Below are 21,428 nucleotides of genomic sequence, written 5' to 3' on the forward strand. Positions count from 1 at the left end.
TCTTCTCATTCAGCATCAGTTTACCCCTTTCTTTTAGGGTACCCCCAAGTCAGCAAGCATACTGCAATTTTCCCATCTCCCTAAACCCTGTCTTGATTAGCCTATTTCCAACCAGTCACCGTTAATTTTCTGCCTCTTTTTTTGTTGTTGTTTAAACAGCAAAACGTCTTAATAGATGTGTCTATATTTACTGTCACCAATTCCTCTCCTCCTATTTTCCTTTGACCTCAAGTCCTCATGCCTGCTGCAGCACTAAAGCCGTTTTCTGACAGGGTCCCAGCGACCTCCGTAACACTAAATGCAGCCACCATTTCTCAGTCCTCCTCTTACTTGTCTTAGGAGCAGCATTTAAATACTTGATTATTCCTTCTACTTACACCACTTCTTTCACTTGACTTTTATGTAGGGAGGCCAGGTAATTTATCATCAGAATAAAGATACTTTTGATAGTGAAAGATGGGTGGTACTACTACTACATACAGCTGAGACACAGGCCTCAACTTGGACCATCTCAGGCAACTGGACCTTACAGTTGCTGTTCTCCTAGGACACCACACAACTGGCATTTCCCCCATTGTCGCTGGCTGTTTCTGCTCAGTCTCCTCGCTGTCTTCCTCCCCCAGCCTCTAAATATTGGACTTCCTATGGCTGAGTCCTTGAAGGACTTCTTGTTCTGTATTCCTTTGGGGGTAATTTTCACCTGCTGTGCCCTGGTGTGCTATGCTATTGATAAAATGTGGAAATGCTGCCCTTTGGGCCAGCTGAGAGCTGCTCCTCACCCTCTCCTGTGCCCTCTCTGACCTCTCTGGCCTCACTCTGGGACCCTCAGACCTTCCCAGGATCTAATTTCTGAAAGGTTGACACCTGACCCTTTAGAACTGCACTCCAGTACTTTGATTGGTTAGTACCATTACTATATTGGTTGTTAATTATTTTGAATAGCACCTTTGTGCTCCTTTACAGGACTTTAAATGAACTCTTAATGGACATTTCCAGCTGGGACCTTTCTTCTGCATTCCAGACTTATCTATCCAATTGTCTATCCAGCATCTCTGTTTGAACACATAGGGGTATTTTGAACTTAAAATGCCCTGATTTTCCTCTGCAAACCTGCTCCTCATACAGACTTCCCTAAAACTCAGGTAATGGTAACTCTATCCTTTCAGTTGTTCAGGCTCCATTAGGGTTTTCTGATAGTTTGTTTTTTAAACTCCTCCCTTTCTTTCATACCCCTTATCAAAGTTACCAGGAAATACCGCCAGCTGTACCTTCAAAATACATGTGCTACTCCTCACCATCTCCATTATCCTCCACTGCTGCCATTATCCACCATCACCCCTCCCTTGACCACAGCAGCAGCTGCTGTCTCCCAGCATCCACCTTTGTCCCTTTCTAGTTATTTTCAACACAGCAGACAGAGTGACCCTGATAAAACAGAAGACAGCTCATGTCACGTCTCTGCTCAGAACCCTTCCATCTCACCCAGCGTCAAGGCCAAGCCCTTACAACAGCATCAAGGCGCAGTGCTTCTGGTCTGTGCCATTCACCCATGACCTCTGATCCCATCTCCTTCTCCTCTCCCCAGCCCTCTCTCAGCCACACTGGTCTCCCTGCTCTTCTGTGTGTACCAGGCACACTCCTGCTTCACAGGCTGGACACTTGTAATCTCTCCCTGCCTGCCCTGTTCTCGCTCCATACTGCACACAGCTGGCTCTGCTTCAGGTCATTAATTAAAGGTCACTCACCCTCTCAGTGAAGCCATTTTTAACAAATTATAGCCCCCACCCCATTGCCCTTCCCTGCTTAATTTTTGTCCACAGCACTTATCACCACCTCACGCACTGTAAATTCTACTTCTGTGGTCTTTGTCAGTTTTGTTTGGCTGTAACTGCAGGGCCTAGAACAGTGCCTGGTATGTAATGGTTGCTCAGGAATTGTGAAATGAATTCGTTAGGAAAAATTGTAAATATCATTTACTAATCTGTAATTGCTGAAAACAGTTTTACTGTTATTCAGTTTTACTAATTATGAGTCAATATGCTGTAGAAAGAGTCGCCCCGAACACAGCAAGAAGTTAGTCACAGCCCTGGTTTAGAGTGTTTGCAGAGTTAGTAAAATAGAAATTTTGTGTATTCTTTGGAAGCTTATGTGCTAAAAGATATATTGTGCAGATTTACACACTCAGGGTCAGGAGAGAAGGCTGAAGCCCAAGCACTGAGGCCAGGAACACCGTGTTCCAAGCCAGTCCATAATCAGGTTAATCTACTCCAGCCTCCAGCCTCTAGTCACACTGCTGAATTCAAGATAACATGGTGGCTATGGAACTCTTGCTGGCAAAGCCATCTCTCTCAAATAGCATTGAGGACTCAACTGAGGAAAGGCAAGAAATCAGGCCTTCTAGTCTGCAAGAAAGATTAGAAATAGAAGAAAGTTATAAAAGCACTGCCGCCGTGGAGGTACTGTGAGGGTTTGCCTGCTCATCCTTCTTTTCTTGTCATACCTAACCTGACTCTCCTCGTGAAACCCCTTCTTTTGTCATCTGTAACAATCTTGTGTAAACATGTACCTGTCTCTTATTCTGTCCACTTAAGAACAGTTTAATTTACCAAGTTAATCAGGAAAATACAATCATAATACTGAAGAGTCAATAATTCTAGTGGATGTTGTCTAGTGTTTTTGAACATTAGCCTCTGAGGAATCTCTAACATATCCGCACATACAGATACTCATAGTAGAAACCCCTGGACACCTTCACAACCCTGTAACTGAATATTACTCACTTCCCAGACTTTCTAGGAAAACCTCCAGCGAACATCACTTATTTGCAAAGAGATGGGAGTTACCAGTTACTTATTCTACCCTCCCCACTGCAGAGATATCAAAAATCATCTCAAATCTTTTTTTTTTTTTTTTTTTTTGAGATGGAGTCTCACTCTGTCGCCCAGGCTGGAGTGCAGTGGCACAATCTTGGCACACTGCAACCTCCGCCTCCCGGTTTCAAGCGATTCTCCTGCCTCAGCATCCCAAGTACCTGGGATTACAGGCGCCCACCACTATGCTCAGCTAATTTTTGTATTTTTAATAGAGACAAGGTTTCATCATGTTGGCCAGGCTGGACTTGAACTCCTGAGTTGAAAGCCATCCACCCACATTGGCCTCCCAAAGTGCTGAGATTATAGGTGGGAACCACTGCGCCCAGCACAAACCTGGTTTCTTTACCTGTCGGGAAGGAGCTCAGGGCTGGGTGCGGTGACTCACGCCTGTAATCCCAGCACTTTGGGAGGCCGAGGTGGGTGGATCACGAGGTCAGGAGTTTGAGACCAGCCTGGCCAATATGGTGAAACCCCGTCTGTACTAAAAAAGTAAAAAAATTAGCGAGGCGTGGTGGCGCTTGCCTGTAGTCCCAGCTACTCGGGAGGCTGAGGCAGGAGAATCGCTTGAACCCGGGAGGCAGAAGTTGCAGTGAGCTGAGATTGCACCACTGCACTCAACGGAGTGAGACTTCGTTTCAAAAAAAAAAAAAAAAAAAAAAAAAAAAGAAGCTTAGTTTAGTAACTTACTCAGGATGATTGTAACGTCATAGAATTTTAAAAGAATCAAAGAACTTAATTTTACACACAATTTGTATGTAATTTATTTTGGCCAGTGATGCTCAAATTTTCCCTTTCCTTACCGAAAATAAATTAAAAAAAAAAAAACCTATGGTTATTTTCATTTTGCAATAATTTTCCTGTTTACTGCAGTAGTTAGGAGGTAGGATGAAAATGGGGCATGTTAATGCAATTATTATGAAAAGCATGTCCATTTTAATCACAAATCACTAAACTTACAGGGAAGAGTAGAGGTGGGAAATGAAGCAGAAAACTTAACTGGAATAAATGGGTGTTGTTTTAAGTTAGGATGAGCTAGTTAATTCTTATACAGCTATTTTTATTAATACATTTTCCTCTCATTTCCAGTTTGAACAGCACCAGTAGTTTAAAAGTATGAATTTGTAGCATCTTTTTGCTTAGGGAAAAATGGTTTCAAAATCAAATGTGAAGATCTAGCAGTAGGAGACTTTTTTGTGTCTAGTTTTCTCCTTGCCTTTCATATAAACTCACAAATGTTTGAATAAATGGCTACAGAATTAATGATTTTTAAATTGTGTATATATGTGTACATCATATTTTTATATGCATTCTACTTTACTGTAAAGACAATAACATAGCCTTTATTTCACATAGTTACATTTTTTAAGAATACCTAAAATCTACTGTTAGCAAAGTTCTGTATACAATACGTTGTCATTAACTACATTAACTATGTCATTAACTATAGTCATGCTGAACATCAGATCTCTAGCCTTATTCAACAGACATAATTGCAACTTTGTAGCCTTTGCTCTCTCCATCTTCCCGTTTCCCCCTTATAAATATTTTATTAGCTATCATTATAGATCCTAATAATGAATCCAATAAAATAAATTACTAAAAATAATATAAACTCATAGTAAAATAAATTATGTAAAAGGACAGAAGAAGTCAATGATACTTTTTGTCATTGCATTGGTGCTTTCCTCGTCAGTTTAGGAATCAGAGTAGAAATTGTTTGGCAGCTCTAGCAGTATCAGAACTCACTTTCCTGATCAAATACAAAGCAAAACAAAACGGACAAATATTTGAGAAAGTGGTTTCTTGCTATCTAATTCAGAAAATTCCATTCTGTGAGTGATTCCAAGAATCAATTTGGATATTCCTTTGATTAAATTTCAAGGAATATTTCTCTTAATTGAAAATTGTGTGACCTACATCAGAAACACATATGCAGTACTGTGCGTTTCACAGTGCAGTTTCACATCCAGTAACTCATTTGATTCTCACAGTATCCCCATAATGGTAGACAGGGCAGTAGAGATATACCTGTATCACAAAAGGAAAGAAGTGATGCAAGGTCATAGAGCTGGTAAACTGAAGAGTCAGGATTTGAATCCAAATCATCCGGCTCCAAATATTTCCAATATATTGTGTTACCTCTCCTCATTTAAATTAATACAATTATAATGGTGGTAACTATTGAGGTAATTCAAGCAATTTATCTAGGGGACTAAATTACTCAGATAATTGACTGGATATTTTTGGTTGCTTTGCAAATTGAGACACAACCTGAGTGTCACTGAGGATTAAAAAAAAAAATAAAACTACATTTCCAAAAAATGATATTTTTATATCCCTTATTTCTCAAATCTGTACTCTAAGAAATGTATCTTGAGCCAAAAGTTCCCGAAGAATTTTTGTTGGAGAATATAATCTCCTCTCTGAACTACAGACTTCATTAATTCTCCATAGCTTGCCATATTTCCCATTGCTTTCCTTAGAATGAAAGAGTCTAGAGTTCTAGATTCTCCTCCCTAGTGATATATGAAGTCTACTTTAATGATATTAAAAAGTATATTAAACTGTACCTATTATCTCACAGGCAATCTTTCTAATTACCTGTGGTGAGCATATAAACATTACTAATATATCTAAATAGACGTATAAGATAGTCATGGTATTATTATATTAAATGTGAAATAAACCCTTCTAGAGATGCAGATTCCTTATCATATGAGATCAGTTTGTTAACTTGAGACCATTTGTCAGGGAAGTGTTCCATGGGTATACCTATCTGTGCTCCGGAGGTTCTGTAAATATTTATCAATTACCTTTTGAATTTTGCATAAATATACACAATGTTCTTTATTCACTAAAGAGTTGAACTGACATGGAAAATTTATTCAATCAAAATCTTTAAGTGGCTAGTCTTGGCACACCCTCATGGTCCCAGATGGTGCAGAAAACATTTGCCCACTCATAAACTTCCAGCAGTATGAAACTGTGCAACAAGTACAAGTGGGGATGTTGGATAAAACAGGACTCCTCTACAAGTCTGGGAGGCCATTTCCTGGCTCAGAGTCTGACACATAATGGATGCTGAAAAAACATTTGTTGAATAAATGAATGAATGATCCAGGAGCTGTTCTGAAGGCCTTATCTACTCCATTTCTCCATTAATTGTCTCTAACCCTCAACAACTTGTACTGTCACCAATGGAGAAAAATTTAGGGACCTCCTTCCCTAATAAATGTAAACAGCATACATATAATTATAATTTAGCTAAAAGCATTAATACAAATGGAAAGAGCAAATACAGGGGTTGATTGACAAAGTGACTAAAGCTGATATGAGCTCACCAAAAGGAGAGACAGAAGGTTGAACTGTGATGAGCTAGAACTGAAAGGCCCTGGATCGATGGATATTTAAACTAGTTGCTCAGTTCAATTTAGAAGAATTCAACAGATTCTGAGTGTTGGAAACTGGGACATAGTGTTAGGTCCTGGGATTACAAGGTGTCCGAAAGTCAGGAAACAGTGCATACTCACATTTAAACAGTATTTTAGTTACATTTTCAAATCTGCTTAGTATGTTTTTCCTCAGCCTCCAGAAAAGTTTCCAGAAGTTTAAATACCTCTAAATTTAAAGTAATGGGTTAATGTGAAAAAGTATAATAAATACACTGTGTTTTCCTCTGTTTTCAGATTTTTCTGACATTCTGTAGTATATGACAAATGGACATATAGCTTTAAACATACTGAAGATATTATTTGAAAATGTAACATTCTATTTAAAATAAGTTTAGCGTCTTTCCTAAGTTTTCAGATACACTAAACTAAGTTTATATAGACAGATTCCTCAGGAGCTCTAGTGAGAAGAGAAGGATATGGAAAAACTCATTATACAGATGAAGGATACGGAAAAAACTCATTATACAGATTAAGAGCCATAATAGAGACTATGTAAGGAACAGAAGAGGCCTGCTTCACAAGCGCAAGGTTATTGCTCTGTGGGAGGTAGTAGAGGGTCAGGAAAGTTCGCATGTGTGGTGCTGTCTGAGCAGGGTTTTGGGAAATGAATGACATTTTCCAAGAGACAGGTGGGGAAGGAAGGTCAGCCAGAAGATGGGAATGACGCAAGAACATAATGCAGGGGATAGCATTATATGTTCAGAGGACTACATCCTGTTTAGTATTGCTCAGAGTTCAATGAGAGGCAGAGCTGTGGGTGAAGAAAAGTAGTCAGCAGTAATACCATGTAATATTTTATCTGCCTTCTTCATAAGTCTAATTTTAATTTTATCCTGCAGAATGGATAGGGGATCAGCAAATGATTTTAAGTAAAGGAAATAATTTGCTCAGAATTGTTGAGAAAAGACAGTAGTCTCCATGGTTCTCTCTTTCTCTCTTTCTTTTGAAAGAGGGTCTGTCTGTTGCCCAGGCTGGTATGCAGTGCTGCACTATGGCTCACTGCAGCCTTGACCTTCTGGGCTCAAGCAGCCCTCGCATCTCAGCCTCCTGAATAGCTGGACTACAGGTGCACACCACCACACCCAGGCTGGAGTGCAGAGGCATGACCCTGGCTCACTGCAGCCATGAATTTACAGGTTCAAGTGATCCTCCCACCTCAGCCTCCTGAGGAGCTAGGACTACAGGATACACTACCATGCCCATTTTTTTTTTTTCTTTGTGTAGAGATAGGGTAGGGGTAGGGGTGGGGATGGCGGGGGTGGGGGTGATGGATTGTCTATGTTGCTCAGGCTGGTCTTGAACTTCTACTGTCCTCCTGCCTTGCCTCCCAAAGTGCTGGGATTACAAGCATGAGCCACCATGCCTGGCCCCCATTTTCCTTTTTAATATTAATGTTCTTACCAGGTAACATTAGCAGAAATGAAATAATTGAGTTTCACACGGCTTCTCTCTCCCTCTGGGAGAGAAACTAGATTAACAGTCAAAAATCCAGAAGGCAAGCAATTTGAAGGGAAAACTAAGGATAATCAAGAATTGACTGTACACTTTTTGTAACTGTTGAATTATTTACCTTCTTTAACTCCTCCGGAGCCAGTGTAGTCTGGATAGTAGAAAGGACCTTAGCCAAGAAACCAGGAACAGCCTCTCTGGATCTTTTTCTGCAATTGTGTGTTTCCAGAAAAATTACTTCTTTGAGTTTGTTTTCTGATCAGGAAAATGAGGAAGGTTTCTGATCAGGAAAATGAGAAAGTTTGATTATGTCAAGGCTTTTCAAGTTCGACTTTTATCACATTCACGTAAGGTGGTTCCAAAATATACAGATTCCCAGATCTGACTGGAGGACAGTGTAGAGGTTAGGCTGAGGTCTCTGAGGACTCAGACTGGGCGTTAAACTGTAATGTCCTGTCCTGCCACTTATTAACTGGGTGACCTAGAGTAAGTTACTTCATGACTTGTATTTTTCTCAAAGGTAAAGCAGGGATGACAGTATCTCTACTTCATATGTCCCCGGAAGGCTAAAATGATAGAATGCTTTTTAAATAGCAAGTATATTGCCTGTCACATATTAATCATTCAACAGATGTTATATGTTATTTGTATAGTCCACAGTATTCATGTATGTGTGTGTGTGCGCGCGCTCGTGTGTGCGTATTTGGTGCAAGGTAGACGCTCCATAAGTATCTGTTGCGTAAATAAAAGTTTGCGTGTTTTTTTTTTGTTGTTGTTGTTGTTGTTTTTTAAGCAACTTCTTTTGTTCTCAGATCTGAAATTATTAGCCCAGGAATTACTTCCCCAAGAAAGGTAAAGCTAGTTTGAGAGAACTGCTTAAATGTGGCGCTCAATCTCTGCTTTCTTAGACTGAGAGCCTCATGATAATTAAAAAATAATTTAAAGATGAAAGTCCTTCTAGAGTGGGCGAGCTGAGAACGGAAGGGAATGAGCCTCAGAGACTGTTAGCCGGATCCAGCCGGCCACTACGTAATCCACTCCAGTGACTCTCACCTAGGTGCGCATCTCCATTTTATCTCACAAGATGCCGTGAAATTCTCAAAGTCATTGTAATTACAATTGATTTTGAATCACAAAAAAGCAGTATTCTATTTTCCGTGTTGTTGACCAAGCAGAAAACAGAACAACGTAACTTTTAAAACGCTTGAAAATCAGGGCTATCAAAAATAGAGAACTTCTATTCGCCATGAACTCGCTGATGCAAACAATCCACGCACCCTGAACCGTGTGTTTTTCTAGGTGGTGGTGGTCCCTCGCCAAACAGTCAGCGTTTGGTTCTCGGCTTCTGTAGCGAGAGGAGTTACAGTTTGGTACCGGCAGGGAGGAAATTGCCTCGCAATCTCTGGAGGTGGCCTCCTAGAAAGATCGTTGGGAGGGGAGGAGTCCCGATTGTCCTGGAAGAAAAGCATGGCCCCATCCGGGAAGTCACAGCTTGCCGGGAGCCCGGGGCTGGCGGCTCTGGGTCCTGGAGGTGGCAGACGGCGGACAGCCGGCCTCGTAGCCGGGGCCTGCGCGCCTGGCAGGGGGCTCCGTGTGTGCGAGTGAAAGACGTACAGCCGGGCGGACCTGCGTGAGCTTCGGCCTCGCCCCGCCGCGCGCGGGGTTGGGGCTGAACCTGAGCAGGGCTCATCCCTGCCGGGCGAGGGTAAGGGCTGCCCGGGGACCGCTGCTGCACGGACGGCAGCCGCTCGGGGCCGGGATCCCTGGGCCTTGGCGGGGCGCGGCAGCCCCTCCCCCCGGAGCCCGCGCTTCCGCTCGAGCCCCGGCGGCAGCGGTGACCGTGGCCCCGCCGCGCCTTCCGCCTGGGAGCTGCCGCCGCCCGCCCGCGCCCTTGTGCGCCGCGCCCACAGGCCGCGGGAACCCGGAGCGACCGGGCCCAGGGGCCTCTGCCGCTCGACTGAGACGCACTCCGAGCTGGACGTGGGGAAGGTTCGGCCAGCTCGGCGTTTCGCCCCCGCTGGGGATGGGCCACTGGGCACCTGCAGCCGCCCAAGAGCGGGGAGTTGGCTGGGCCCTGGCCAGGGGCCGCCGCCACAGCGGACTGGGAGGGAGAACGGAGCCAGCTGAGCCTCCTTCCTCTCCCAGATTCGCAGCGAAACTGGACAGCCCGACGCCCAGAGCGGACGGGCGAGAGCCCCTGAGGGGCCAAGTGGATCCCGGTTCTGCTGCTGCCACCGGCCGATTGGGGACGCCGGCACTTGCGCTGTGGGCGTGTGGTGGGGCATTTCCGTTATCCTCTCGAAGACACCCCGCCACTATTCCTGCTCTAACAAGCACAGTCTAGTGTAGAAGCCGACTCTGCCTCCTCCTCTCCCTCCTTTCTTCCACACACCTTCGTTCATCTATCGATTCTTACCTTCTTCCCCAGAGCGCCAAGTGTGGACAAGAGTGAACAAGTTAGGATACTGCCAAGTGTGTGTGTGTATTGGGGTGGGGGGTAGTAATAAATGGGGATAAAGCGATGAAAATAAAATTAGAAATCCCAGAGTATATAGCAACACACACACACACACACACACACACACACACACACACACACACACACACACACGTTCCCAGCCTGTTAGCAATCTTGGCTATTTCCAAGTGGAAGCAAATGTTAATGCTCAGTCTTAGAAGAAAATTTCACATACACGGGCATCAGAGGTAACGGAGTAGCCGATAGCTTCCTTTTACTTCTCGACATTTATTTTTGCTTTTCTGAAGCATATTCCTGTTTATTAAAGGGACCACAGGAGTAACACGCTGTTTGTAATCCATTCCTGGACACCGCTGAGGCCGGCTTCTCAGGGAGCCTTTGTCGTCTCTGCAGCAGAGGTCACTGGACTCTGCTCAAGGTGTAATGTGAGGGGACAGGTGCCTCGGGGGCTTGGGAAAACACCACACTGTGCTCTGATGTGTGTCCCCATCCTGGGTGAAAGCAAGTGCTTTGCATAAGGACGAGATGGGCTGCTGAATAGGGAGGTGGAAAACGAATAGACCCTTAGGTGTATCTTGAACCCCTTCAACAGCCCCCTCCCCAACCCCCGCCTTCACCGAAGCAGTGTCAGATTCCTCTTCGATCCAGCATGCTCTCCTTCACTTTGGAAAACCTGCATTAAAACGAGGCAGTCGGAGCTGACTGCGGAAACCCAGGCTGTTAGAGAGTCTTCTGGCTACTGCGTAGTCCTGGAATATTCTTTTTTTCAAAAGGCCTCTTCCAGTTGATTCCAAAAGGGTTCTGGTTATTGTTCTCACCACCGATAGGGGGCAGCAGGTGTCCTGCGATGCCCCGGCGATGTGTACGCAGGCTGCCCTGCTGTCCCGGGGAATCCGACTACATTGAACGTCTGGGGTAGAAGCAGGACCTGCTGCCTCTAAGTCCACCGCAGCAGCTGCCGGGCCTTGGGCCTCCGAGCCTGGGCGCTTGGGGGGGCTTCCCCTGTGCAACGGGTGGGCGAAACCATCTGTGCACCAAGCCTACCCGTAAACTTAGCGTACAGCATAGATAAATAAACTCAGATGTATGCAAATGCTATAATTAAAATACACAGTCATTTGAAAGTACTGTAGACTCTATTGGAGTTTTTGATTGTTTTTGAGTTTTCTCAATCAGTAGAGAATTTAAAAGTACGGCTATCACAGTCTGTTTGGAGGGTGGTGGTCTGTTGCGTTGAATTTTAAAGGGGCGTCTGTCCCTAGAAGTTGGGAACTACTGATCCACAGAATCGCTTGATGACCGTGGTAAAGATTCCGAGGCATCTCGGAAGGGAAACTGGGAGGACTGAGCTAGTCCTAGCAGGGTGTGTGTCCTCCTGCGCCGCGAGGCGTCGGCAACACAGCCCTATCCCGGGAGCGCGGAGCTATGGCAGCTGGGATTGGTCCATATCGAGAGTCCTGAGGGGCTGGGTTTTCCTGGAAACCTTCCTCACTTGGTAAGCCAGAGCGCTTGAGTTTTCGGAATTCCCGAGGAAGCGTTCTATATATTCTCCAAATCCACATTTTCTCAGATATGAGCACTTTTTCCCTAAATTAAAAATATATTTGGGGGTTTGTGGAGCAGTAAGTTTTTTGGAGGAAAGAAAAATCCAATGTAAAAATTTAGAGACTAGCTATTACAGTCGTCTCTAAATAGCTTTTTGAAGTGATAACGGCTAAATTATCCAAATGAAAAACAAAATGTATAATAGTAGTAACAAGGCTGTGCCCCTACTTTATAAATCTCATGCACAATTAAAAACTCTAATCCCTGAAATACCTTTGGAAGGGAGGGAAGGATTACAGTCTAATTATAGGATTTATAACACAACACTAAGATGTTTTCATTTTATTACAATAATGAACAAAACCTTGATGATATCTACGTTTAATGTAATTTTTCCAACATCGTAACAAATTTTAGAAATGCAACCGTAACTACTAGAGAAGGGAAGAATTTCAATAGCACACTAAATTGTCAGACATTTCATTAACATGGAAAGTTCATATCATGATGTCAGAGTATAGACTCTTCAAATTAATGATGAATACGAATTAAAGTCGTAGAACATTTGTAGGAAAGTATCAAATCTGTATCTGAGAGAGGAGAGAAGGAATTAGAGGAAAGAAAGGACTAACTTGTGGTCTAGGTCAGGGAAGTAATGTGAGTAAATCTGAGTGGGAGGATTTCCATACTGGGTTCATGATACTAAGATAAACCAGAGGCCCAGCTGCTTCTGTGGATAGCCCTACAGCTGTTAAACCATGGGATAGAGGTCACTATGGCATTTGAGAACACAGATTATTCTTTGTGCCTAAAGATAAACCTGAACAATTTTTAAGTTTGTCAGGGACCAGCACTATTCACCTTCAAATGTGTTTAAGGAACTGCACACTGAGCATGGGCACGTTTTAGTCCATGTTTAAAGGAGCAAAACTGAACCAAGGACCAATCACAAAAGTGTCTTTCACATTTTTTTTTTTTGCCACAAATTGGCAATAATATGAAATATCAACAGTTTCATAATCGAAAGCAATTTATGGATTTATAGCACAACTTGGTTTATTTGCTGAATAATAATGTCTATCATTTCCTGTGCCACACACCAGCTAAGCAAGGTAGATATCATTAGCTACATTTTACATATAAGGAAACTAAGGTTCAGTGAACTTGATCTACTTGCCTACATTTACACAGCTATTAACTGGAAAGCCGTTTTCTGATTTTAGAGCCCAGGCTTTTTATTGTCTCTCTGCAAACCCTAAAACTGCGTGTATCCGTATAAGGGATTCAAACCTTGGATTCTCAGATATCTGATCACTGAGCAAAAATGGGAAAATTTATTTCTATCATGATTTGAGTGACCAAAAACCAAAAACGAAATTCAAACAAAACCAAAACCAAAACCTATAGGCCACAGAGTATCTCAACCTTGAGTTTCTATACACCAAGTGCTTTTTGGAAGTAATGATGGGGTGGGGAGGAATCTACAACCTATTTTAAATTTTCAAAACTCTAAACAGAAATCACATGATTACTGCAGAAAATTCTATTGTTTTTGCTTTGCCTGGCATTGCATAGATAAAGTCAATCCAAAATAGGAAAATAAATTTACTGTTACTTAATAAATGTAGTTTGTTTGCTAGACAATATCTTTAATTATGTTAGGTCCATGGAAGGGTTGGAAAATGATAATAATAAATGTTAAAAGGGAGGCTTTGGACATGAAAAAGAACCACTGATACATGGCAAAATCTCATATATTTATTCTATGTGTTTTTAGTTCTGCCACTTAATAGAAGGTCTGTGATTATGAAGGAGTTGTGCTGCATTTAAGGATTTTTTATTGCATTTCCACAAATATACCTGTTACCTGAAGAACACTAGTGTAAATTGGTCATCTCTAAATAATCAACACCGTTCAGTCTGGGTCATAAAGCGCTGGAGGAGGAAGGGTGTGTTTGGAGATTATGAAATAGCAGGTCCCAGGGAACAGTCTCTCTAACTTCTCCTGATTGCTGCTCTTTCTCTAGTCCAGTGATTCTCAAATATCTTCATCTTAAAGCCCCATAAAGCTTTTGTTTATGTAGGTTTATGTGGATTGCATCTATTGATACTACTGTATTAAAAATTAAAATTGGAGAAATGTTTAAAATATGTTACCTGAGTTACTTAATTTATAATAATGACAAGGCCATTACATATTAACATAAATAACACATTTTAATAAAAAAATGTTTTCCCAAACAAAAATTTGAGAAAAATGTTATTTTATATCTTGGAAGTCTCTTTAATATCTGGCAGCTGGATTCCCTTATTTGCTTCTGCATTTTCATCTATTGTGACGTGTTGTGTAGGTTAAGTACATAAGAAAATCTGGCCCCAAAGAGAAACATCGTTGAAGAAAGGAGTGTTTTCAGATAATTGTGGATAGTCTTTAATACTACTACAAAATCCTTCAAGTGATAATTTCAAAAAAGTTAATTGCAATGCAGAATTTAAGTCCATATCAATAAACTTCATATTCTGTTACATTAAAACCCACTGGTCTATTGCTTGGACATTTTACACAAAGCAAAATATATCAAGTGATTTGTAACAGCATGTAATGGTCACTGGGAAATTATTCCTTCACTGAATTATGCAGCTCTTCCAAATGTCTATTTCATTGTACGATATCAAAAATATCATATTCATTAGTTGTATTTCATCAGGAAATATTTTACATATTAGGATACAAATTTTCCAATATTTTAATTTTTACTTGTAAGTTCAAATAATTTTATCATTGGTTAAAAAAAAAATCTTGTCAATTGTTTTCCTAGAAATGACAGGGTCGCTTTGTTTATTTCTGAGAAAAAAAATCTGCCAAATATTCATGTCTGAATAACCACAGTTTGTCTTGTTGGTCAGTTGTTCTTTCAAATAAAAATGTTCTTCTATAAAAAAAAACTGACTAGTTCAACTTGAAACTCAATTGTACTAGTGCTTCTCCTAGACAGCCATCATACATCTGTGTGTAATGGAAGCACTTTATATATCATTTCTATTTTGTCCCACAAAATATTAAAAAGACATACCCTAGGGGTCAGGATTTAATAAATTTAGTCTATATATATATATATATATATATATATATATATATATATATATATATATAAAACTGCTTTATCCAGTACATTCTTGAGTGAAACTTTTTTTTTGGGCTACAGTTTGATGCCACTTCCTTGCTTTGTGCCAAGACCACCACAGTTTCACCCAGCATCAGTGAAAACACTGGCAAAGTGAAAAAGGCACATATCACCTTGGTACTTTAAATTAGTTTTAACCTCACAGAACCCCTGAGTCTCAAGGACCTCCACAGACACTTTGAGAACCAGTGCTCTAGTCCTACAACAGTTGTTATCTGGGTCCCTCACTTGCTACTTGACTACATGCTACCTTACATTGTTACTTATCTTCTGCTGTCTACAAATCTAACCTCCCTAATTAGGAACTGTATTACTTATGTATGTATCCTGAGGATGGTTGAAGTCCCTGGCAGGCAGTACAATTACAGTTTTTTTGATGACTGATTGACTGACACATTGGAATTAGTGGTTCATGTACACTCTCATTTTATCACAGATCACATCCTAGCTGGTTTTGCTTTTTAACTTATGTTACCAAGTGAAGAAATACATTTGGGGGAATATATTTATTCCGAGGAATGAAAGGGACATTCGTCATGATACGTTATTATTTTTCCAAACAACTATCATCATTGGAAGCCATGTTTGTGTATGTTCTATTTTAGCTATTCCATTGCTAGTACAGGAAACAACTTTCCATACCAGTGTGTGAGAATTTGAGTCCAGTTTGTGATGAATTTAAAATATTTCAGTCATTAATGCCACCGGAGGAATGGCTTCTAATAGTAAAGGGCTTGTCCAATTTGTACGGCAAGCTGCAAAACACAGCTGAAATTTGGACAGTTCATTAGTTTTACTCCTTTGGGTCATGCAAGACTTCTTAAATGTGTGAGGAAGTTCTGTTGCCTGTGAGGTCACAAATCAATCTACTATAAATAGCAATGTGCCTGTATTTTTTTTCACTTTTCACACTCTTAGTCTTTACTATTAGAAATTGTATAGTGGCAGAATCATCCCTTAATCCAGCAAGGGGAAGTGGAATTATGCAGCCAATTGATTACTGGGAGCAATACCTCATTTTTAGCGTAGGAAACGACTTCCCTTTTTGCAGATGAATTTGCTAAGAATAACTTAACACATATATGACTCAGTGATATTAAAGAAGGCCAAGAAAGTAGGTAAGGATACACAGTTTACATTCTTTTAACATGATTAAAATTTAGATTTCAACTTACTGAGTAGTAGGGGTATTCAGGCCTATTCCCCTAAAGTAGCATGTGACAATATTTCACTATTAACCACTTCCAAGAGGAGATATGTCTAACAAATTAGCGTCTAGCTACATGTGCTAGTTCAACTGAGAAAACTGAATTTACATTATAATTTTAACTTTAAAACAGATTCTCAAGTTAGTCATTAAAACAATTATATTTGGAAAAACTTGGGTATGTTAATCTGCTTTTTCAACAGTAAATTTTATGAAATCTAAATACTAATCTGGTATTTCCAGTGAAAATTTAGCAACCAAATTGAGATATGCTGCATATGTAAAATTCACATCAGATTTCAATGATTTAATATGATAAAATGGATAAAATATCTCAATAATCTTTATACTGATTATATTTTGAAATGGTAATTGGATATACTGGGTTAAATGAAATATGTTATTAAAATTAATTTTACACATTTCCTTTTACTTTTTTTTAATGGTGGCTACCAGATAATTTAAAATTATGTGTGAGAGGCTGGGTATGGTGCCTGGCCCAGCACTTTGGGAGGCTGAGGTGGGCGGATCACTTGAGTTTGGGAGGTAGAGGCTGCAGTAAGCCATGATCATGCCACTGTACTCAAGCCTGGGGATGGAGTGAGGCCCTGTCTCAAAAATAAAATTCAAAAAATAGTAAAATAAAATTATTTATGTGACTCTTATATTTTATATTGGACAGAGCTGGTGTAGGACACTTCCTTCTACCTATGTGGATAAGAAAGCAAATGAGAAAATATTATATATTAATTTTATACTCATATGAGATATAGATTTGCTCAAAGCAATTGATATCTAAAAATTTCTTAGACACCTGTTCAGCATATCTCAAAGCCTTCTTCACTAAATCATATTTCTGTGCTAAGCAATGCCAGATTTACTTTGCATCCAGTTTGCATTCTGGGAATCATTTTTTTTAACTGTATTTTTTAGAGCAGTTTTACATTCGCAGAAAAATTTAGCAGAAAGTACAGAGAGTTCCCTGTTCCCACAGGCACACAGTCTACCTCACTATCAACATCCCACACCAAACTGGTACATTTGTTCCAATCAATGAACCTACATTGACACATTGTATCACCCAAAGTCCATAATTTATATTAGGGTGCATTCCTGGTGGTGTACATTCTATGGGTGTAGACAAAGGAATCATTTTTTTTTAATGTATGTTACATATGACATTTCTGTTTTTCTGTTAATATACATGACCTGAAATGGAATTACAATGAGGGTCTTCACTGGTTTAAAACAAGTCTTGTTTTGTTTAAAATGTCATATTGTTGTAGAACATTTGAAAAACCAAAAAAAAAAAAAAAAAATTCAAATGAAGTAAAGAAATTAACCATGGTCTTACCGCTCAGGAAAAATAAAAAATTTGTTTGATATTTTAACAATTTGTTTTCAGTTTCTTCTGTGTATTTAAGCATACATTATGATTATTACATAATATAGTTTAATAATTGTTTAATCACTTAGTAAATACATGAATATTTCCCCATGTAATTATTTTTTAAACTGAATAAATAATAGTATTCCTTTATATATATGTGCCATTATTCATTTTACCAATCTCCATTGTGATTATTCTCATATACAGATCTTTTTTACATATTGATTATTTTATTTAAACATATAGGACTGCATCCTAAGAAACTGCTGGTTGAAGGGTAAGGGGATTGACTATGGATAGAAATAGTCAATTGTCATCCCAAAAGTTTGTATGGCAACACTATTTTGCAATACCCTTGGTGAAACCAGGTATTACGTTTTTAAAAATATTCATCAATTTTAAAAGCAAAACTCCCTGTTTTAATTTGTATTTTTGATTGCTAATGAGATTGAACGTTAAAAAATATGTTAATGAGACAAGAATGTTTCTTTTGAATGGTCTGCTCATAGTTAATGCTCGTTTTCTGCTGTGTAGGTATTTATCTTATTATTTGTAAGATGTCTTCCAATGTAAAGATATTAAACGTTTAGCTGCCATTAATGTTAAAAATATTTTTTCCAAGTTACCATTTGTCATTTAATTATATTTACGATGTTTTAAACAGAGATGCTTTTAATTTTTAGGTTAATCCACTTATCAATCTTTTTTGTTGTTTCTTCCTTATCTACGTTGTAATCAAAAAAGTATTCATTTGTGTTTTAAAATAGACCTTAATTTTCAAGTGGCTAATTCTGCTTTTTCTGGATTTATTTCATTTTGGGGTATTTATGAAGTAGAAGTTCTAATTTTTTTTTTTTCAAACAGTTAATCAGTTGTTCTAACATCATTTTAAAAATAAGCGATCTGCCCTCACTTTAACGCATGCTAAATTCGTATCTATACTAGGCTCCTTTTGCACTCTGTTCATCTGTTTTTGTTTTCAGACACTGATTCCACATAGTTTTAATTATTATTAATATCCGATAGTATACCTTCTCTTTTAATAATCTTCTTTTTCTAGAAACTTGATTTGTAGTGGTTATTGTCTTCACTCAATTCGTTTAGGGGAATATCAAAGTTATTTTGTAAAGTTCCTCCTTCTTCCCAAAGTTATCACATTGAAATTTTAATTTATTCCATTTTCAAATTAACCTGGGGCGATCTGACAAACTGCTTTGAGGATTAAAATAAGAGAAGGCTTTGTGTGTGTGTCCTTTCCAATCAGACTCTATAATTAGTGTTTTGTAAAATATTTGTGACATTCCACAATAATCATACACTTAAAAAAAAACCTGTTTATGAAAAGTACTTATTGGCATTGTCTGAATAGGGCATGGATTTTGAATAAAGAGAAAACAGAAAGAGGGCCCTGTATATAGTGCTTATAGGACATTAAAGAAATTGGCTAATTACAATGGACTTTCTAAATTAAGTAAAAATACACCAATGAAGAAGAGAAGAAGATAGAAAAGAAGATAAGGGAAAGAATGAGTGAAAGGAAATGAAATAAAATCAGACCAAGAGCAGATGATGAAATAGAGAGCTGAACTTCTAGAAATTTTTTTAAAAGCAAGAGAGAGAAAAAGAACGAGAACATTCTTGATGTAAACTGAAATGTTCAATTTAAACACTAGACAGCTGGCACAAAGTTGCTTTTAAATTTTATGTTAACTGATAAATGAAGGAGGACCTAGAAGGTAAAGGGGAAGAAAATCCTATTTTAGCTCCTGAAAGAGGATTTAAAGAGATATAGTTCTTGTAAAATGTATAATGGGTCATGGAATTATTTCTTAAAACTGTGTACATATATATTTTCTATATATGTATTTCATTATTTGAGTATAGAAAATATTTTGGAGCTTGTTCTTCATGTTTTGTAATTTAATACCTGAGAATTCCTGGTCTTACTGAAGAAGTTTTACTTTTATCTCTAATAGTGAATTATCTTCCATTTGTTATTTCTGGGCAGCTTTTCACTGTAATGCCTAGCTATTCAGAAAAAAAAAGCTATTAAGGGAAAAAAGTCTACTAAAATAGATTACTAATGTTTAGGTATATAGAAAAAACAACTCAGGATATATTATAGCTATGCTCTAATAAAGGGCTGTGTGGAATTTGGATTTAATGGTTCTCAGTGAGATTCCCTCACTAATGCAATTGCAGATTCCTACATTTCTTCCTGAAGGTGGCAGTATTTTAGTGACAAAAACTGACAACAAGCTGAGTAACTGTACCAGAGCTCTTGGAGATCAACAAAGGTGCCGCTTTTGAATGTGAAAGTTTTTTCAACAAGACTTTTCTACTTCTTGGTTTGAATTGTGTGCCTGTAGGGCACACATGCTGCCTGCTTGCTGAACAGTGACTACTTAGGATAAGGTCTCAGGGAAGTAAGGTTGCATTTTCGTCTCTCAGATATTGGGGGAAAATTTTGGTGACATTGGAGAGAGAGAGAAATGAAATATTTTATTAAATTTAGAATTTAATGTAAAGTAGCAAATACAGAGACCAGAAACAGAATGATGTGTTTTATGGTTGTCAGCTACCATCTTTAATTGGTGAGTGACCATTTCATTCATACTGTTACTTTTCTTAAAAGACAAACAAAATTTTCTAAGTGTTTGTCGATGTAATGACTATGTAAACAAAACCTTATTTTTGTTAGCAATTAACACATTGCCGGAAGAAATGAGAACATTAACAGATTTTGTAACAAATACTATGTTAACAATAAAAAAAAATGACTTTTATACATTTTAAGCAGCAAATTCTGGGAGGAGAATGTGTAGACGTCTATGTATATATGTGTTAATTAACTAACATTGGGAAATAAAGAAACAGAAACAAAAGTAAATACAGATGAACAAAACTTACCTAAAAAGTGAGTGTCAATCTGGTTGTGCTATTTAGCTTATTATATTTTAAATAACCAATAAACATTAACAGTGTTGATGTTTGTGGTTAATTCATCATTTACTTTGATTGGACAAGGACATATTAAAATAGGCTGGTTGATTTGTGGTACTGTCTGTTGGCTGAAAATATCTGTATTATAGTTCTTCCAAAGGAAGTAGAAACTACGGAGGCCCAAGTGACACTGGATTTGTAGTTCTCTGAAAGTTGTCATCGATAATGGAGATAAACTTGTTCTTGTAGTAGCAGCAACATGATATTTTATTCAGTTTATAATATTCTTAAAAATTCTCTTGAAAATAAAATATTTCTCTTTCAGGTTTTTCATAAATTCAGTAACAAAATTCTCCTTTCTGCCCTAGCTATATAAATTGTGCCAATTTATGTTGACATTTCATTTATGAGTGAAGTCCCACAAAGTTTTTGCTGGTTTTTCAAAATGTCAATCTCTACATTTATAGACACCTTAGGGATATTTGTTATACATCCCACTAGGTAATGAACTAAACTCCGTATTCTTGCATCATAGGTATTGACTGACGTCTATCTTTTCTCTTCTTTTTTACACTATACTGTCAATGTCTACTAGATTCACGGCCCCTCTTTTCAGGGAAAAAAAAAAACGTTTAATTCTTTATTATTATTATTTTTAATACAGAGAAGTTTTAGATTCACAGCGAAATTGAGCAGAAAGTACAGGGAATTCCCATATACCTCCCATCCCCACACATCCACAACCTCCCCTGCTGTCAACATGTGGCACCAAGGTGGTACATTTGTTCCAATCAATGAACCTGCACTGACACATTATTACCCAAAGTCTCTAGTTTACAGTATGGTTTACTCTTGGTGCTGTACATTTTATGGGTTTTGACATATGTTTAATGACATGTGTTCAC

General features: G+C 38.9%; 1 protein-coding gene across 1 annotated transcript in view; it reads left to right on the forward strand.

Annotated features, from left to right (window-relative positions):
- LOC135969415 (uncharacterized) overlaps positions 1-21,428 on the forward strand; it is a 494,620-nt gene that overhangs the window by 173,580 nt on the left and 299,612 nt on the right. The window lies entirely within an intron of this gene.

The sequence above is a fragment of the Macaca fascicularis genome, chromosome 2 (genome assembly GCF_037993035.2).
Source record: "Macaca fascicularis isolate 582-1 chromosome 2, T2T-MFA8v1.1".
Classification (NCBI taxonomy): domain Eukaryota; kingdom Metazoa; phylum Chordata; class Mammalia; order Primates; family Cercopithecidae; genus Macaca; species Macaca fascicularis.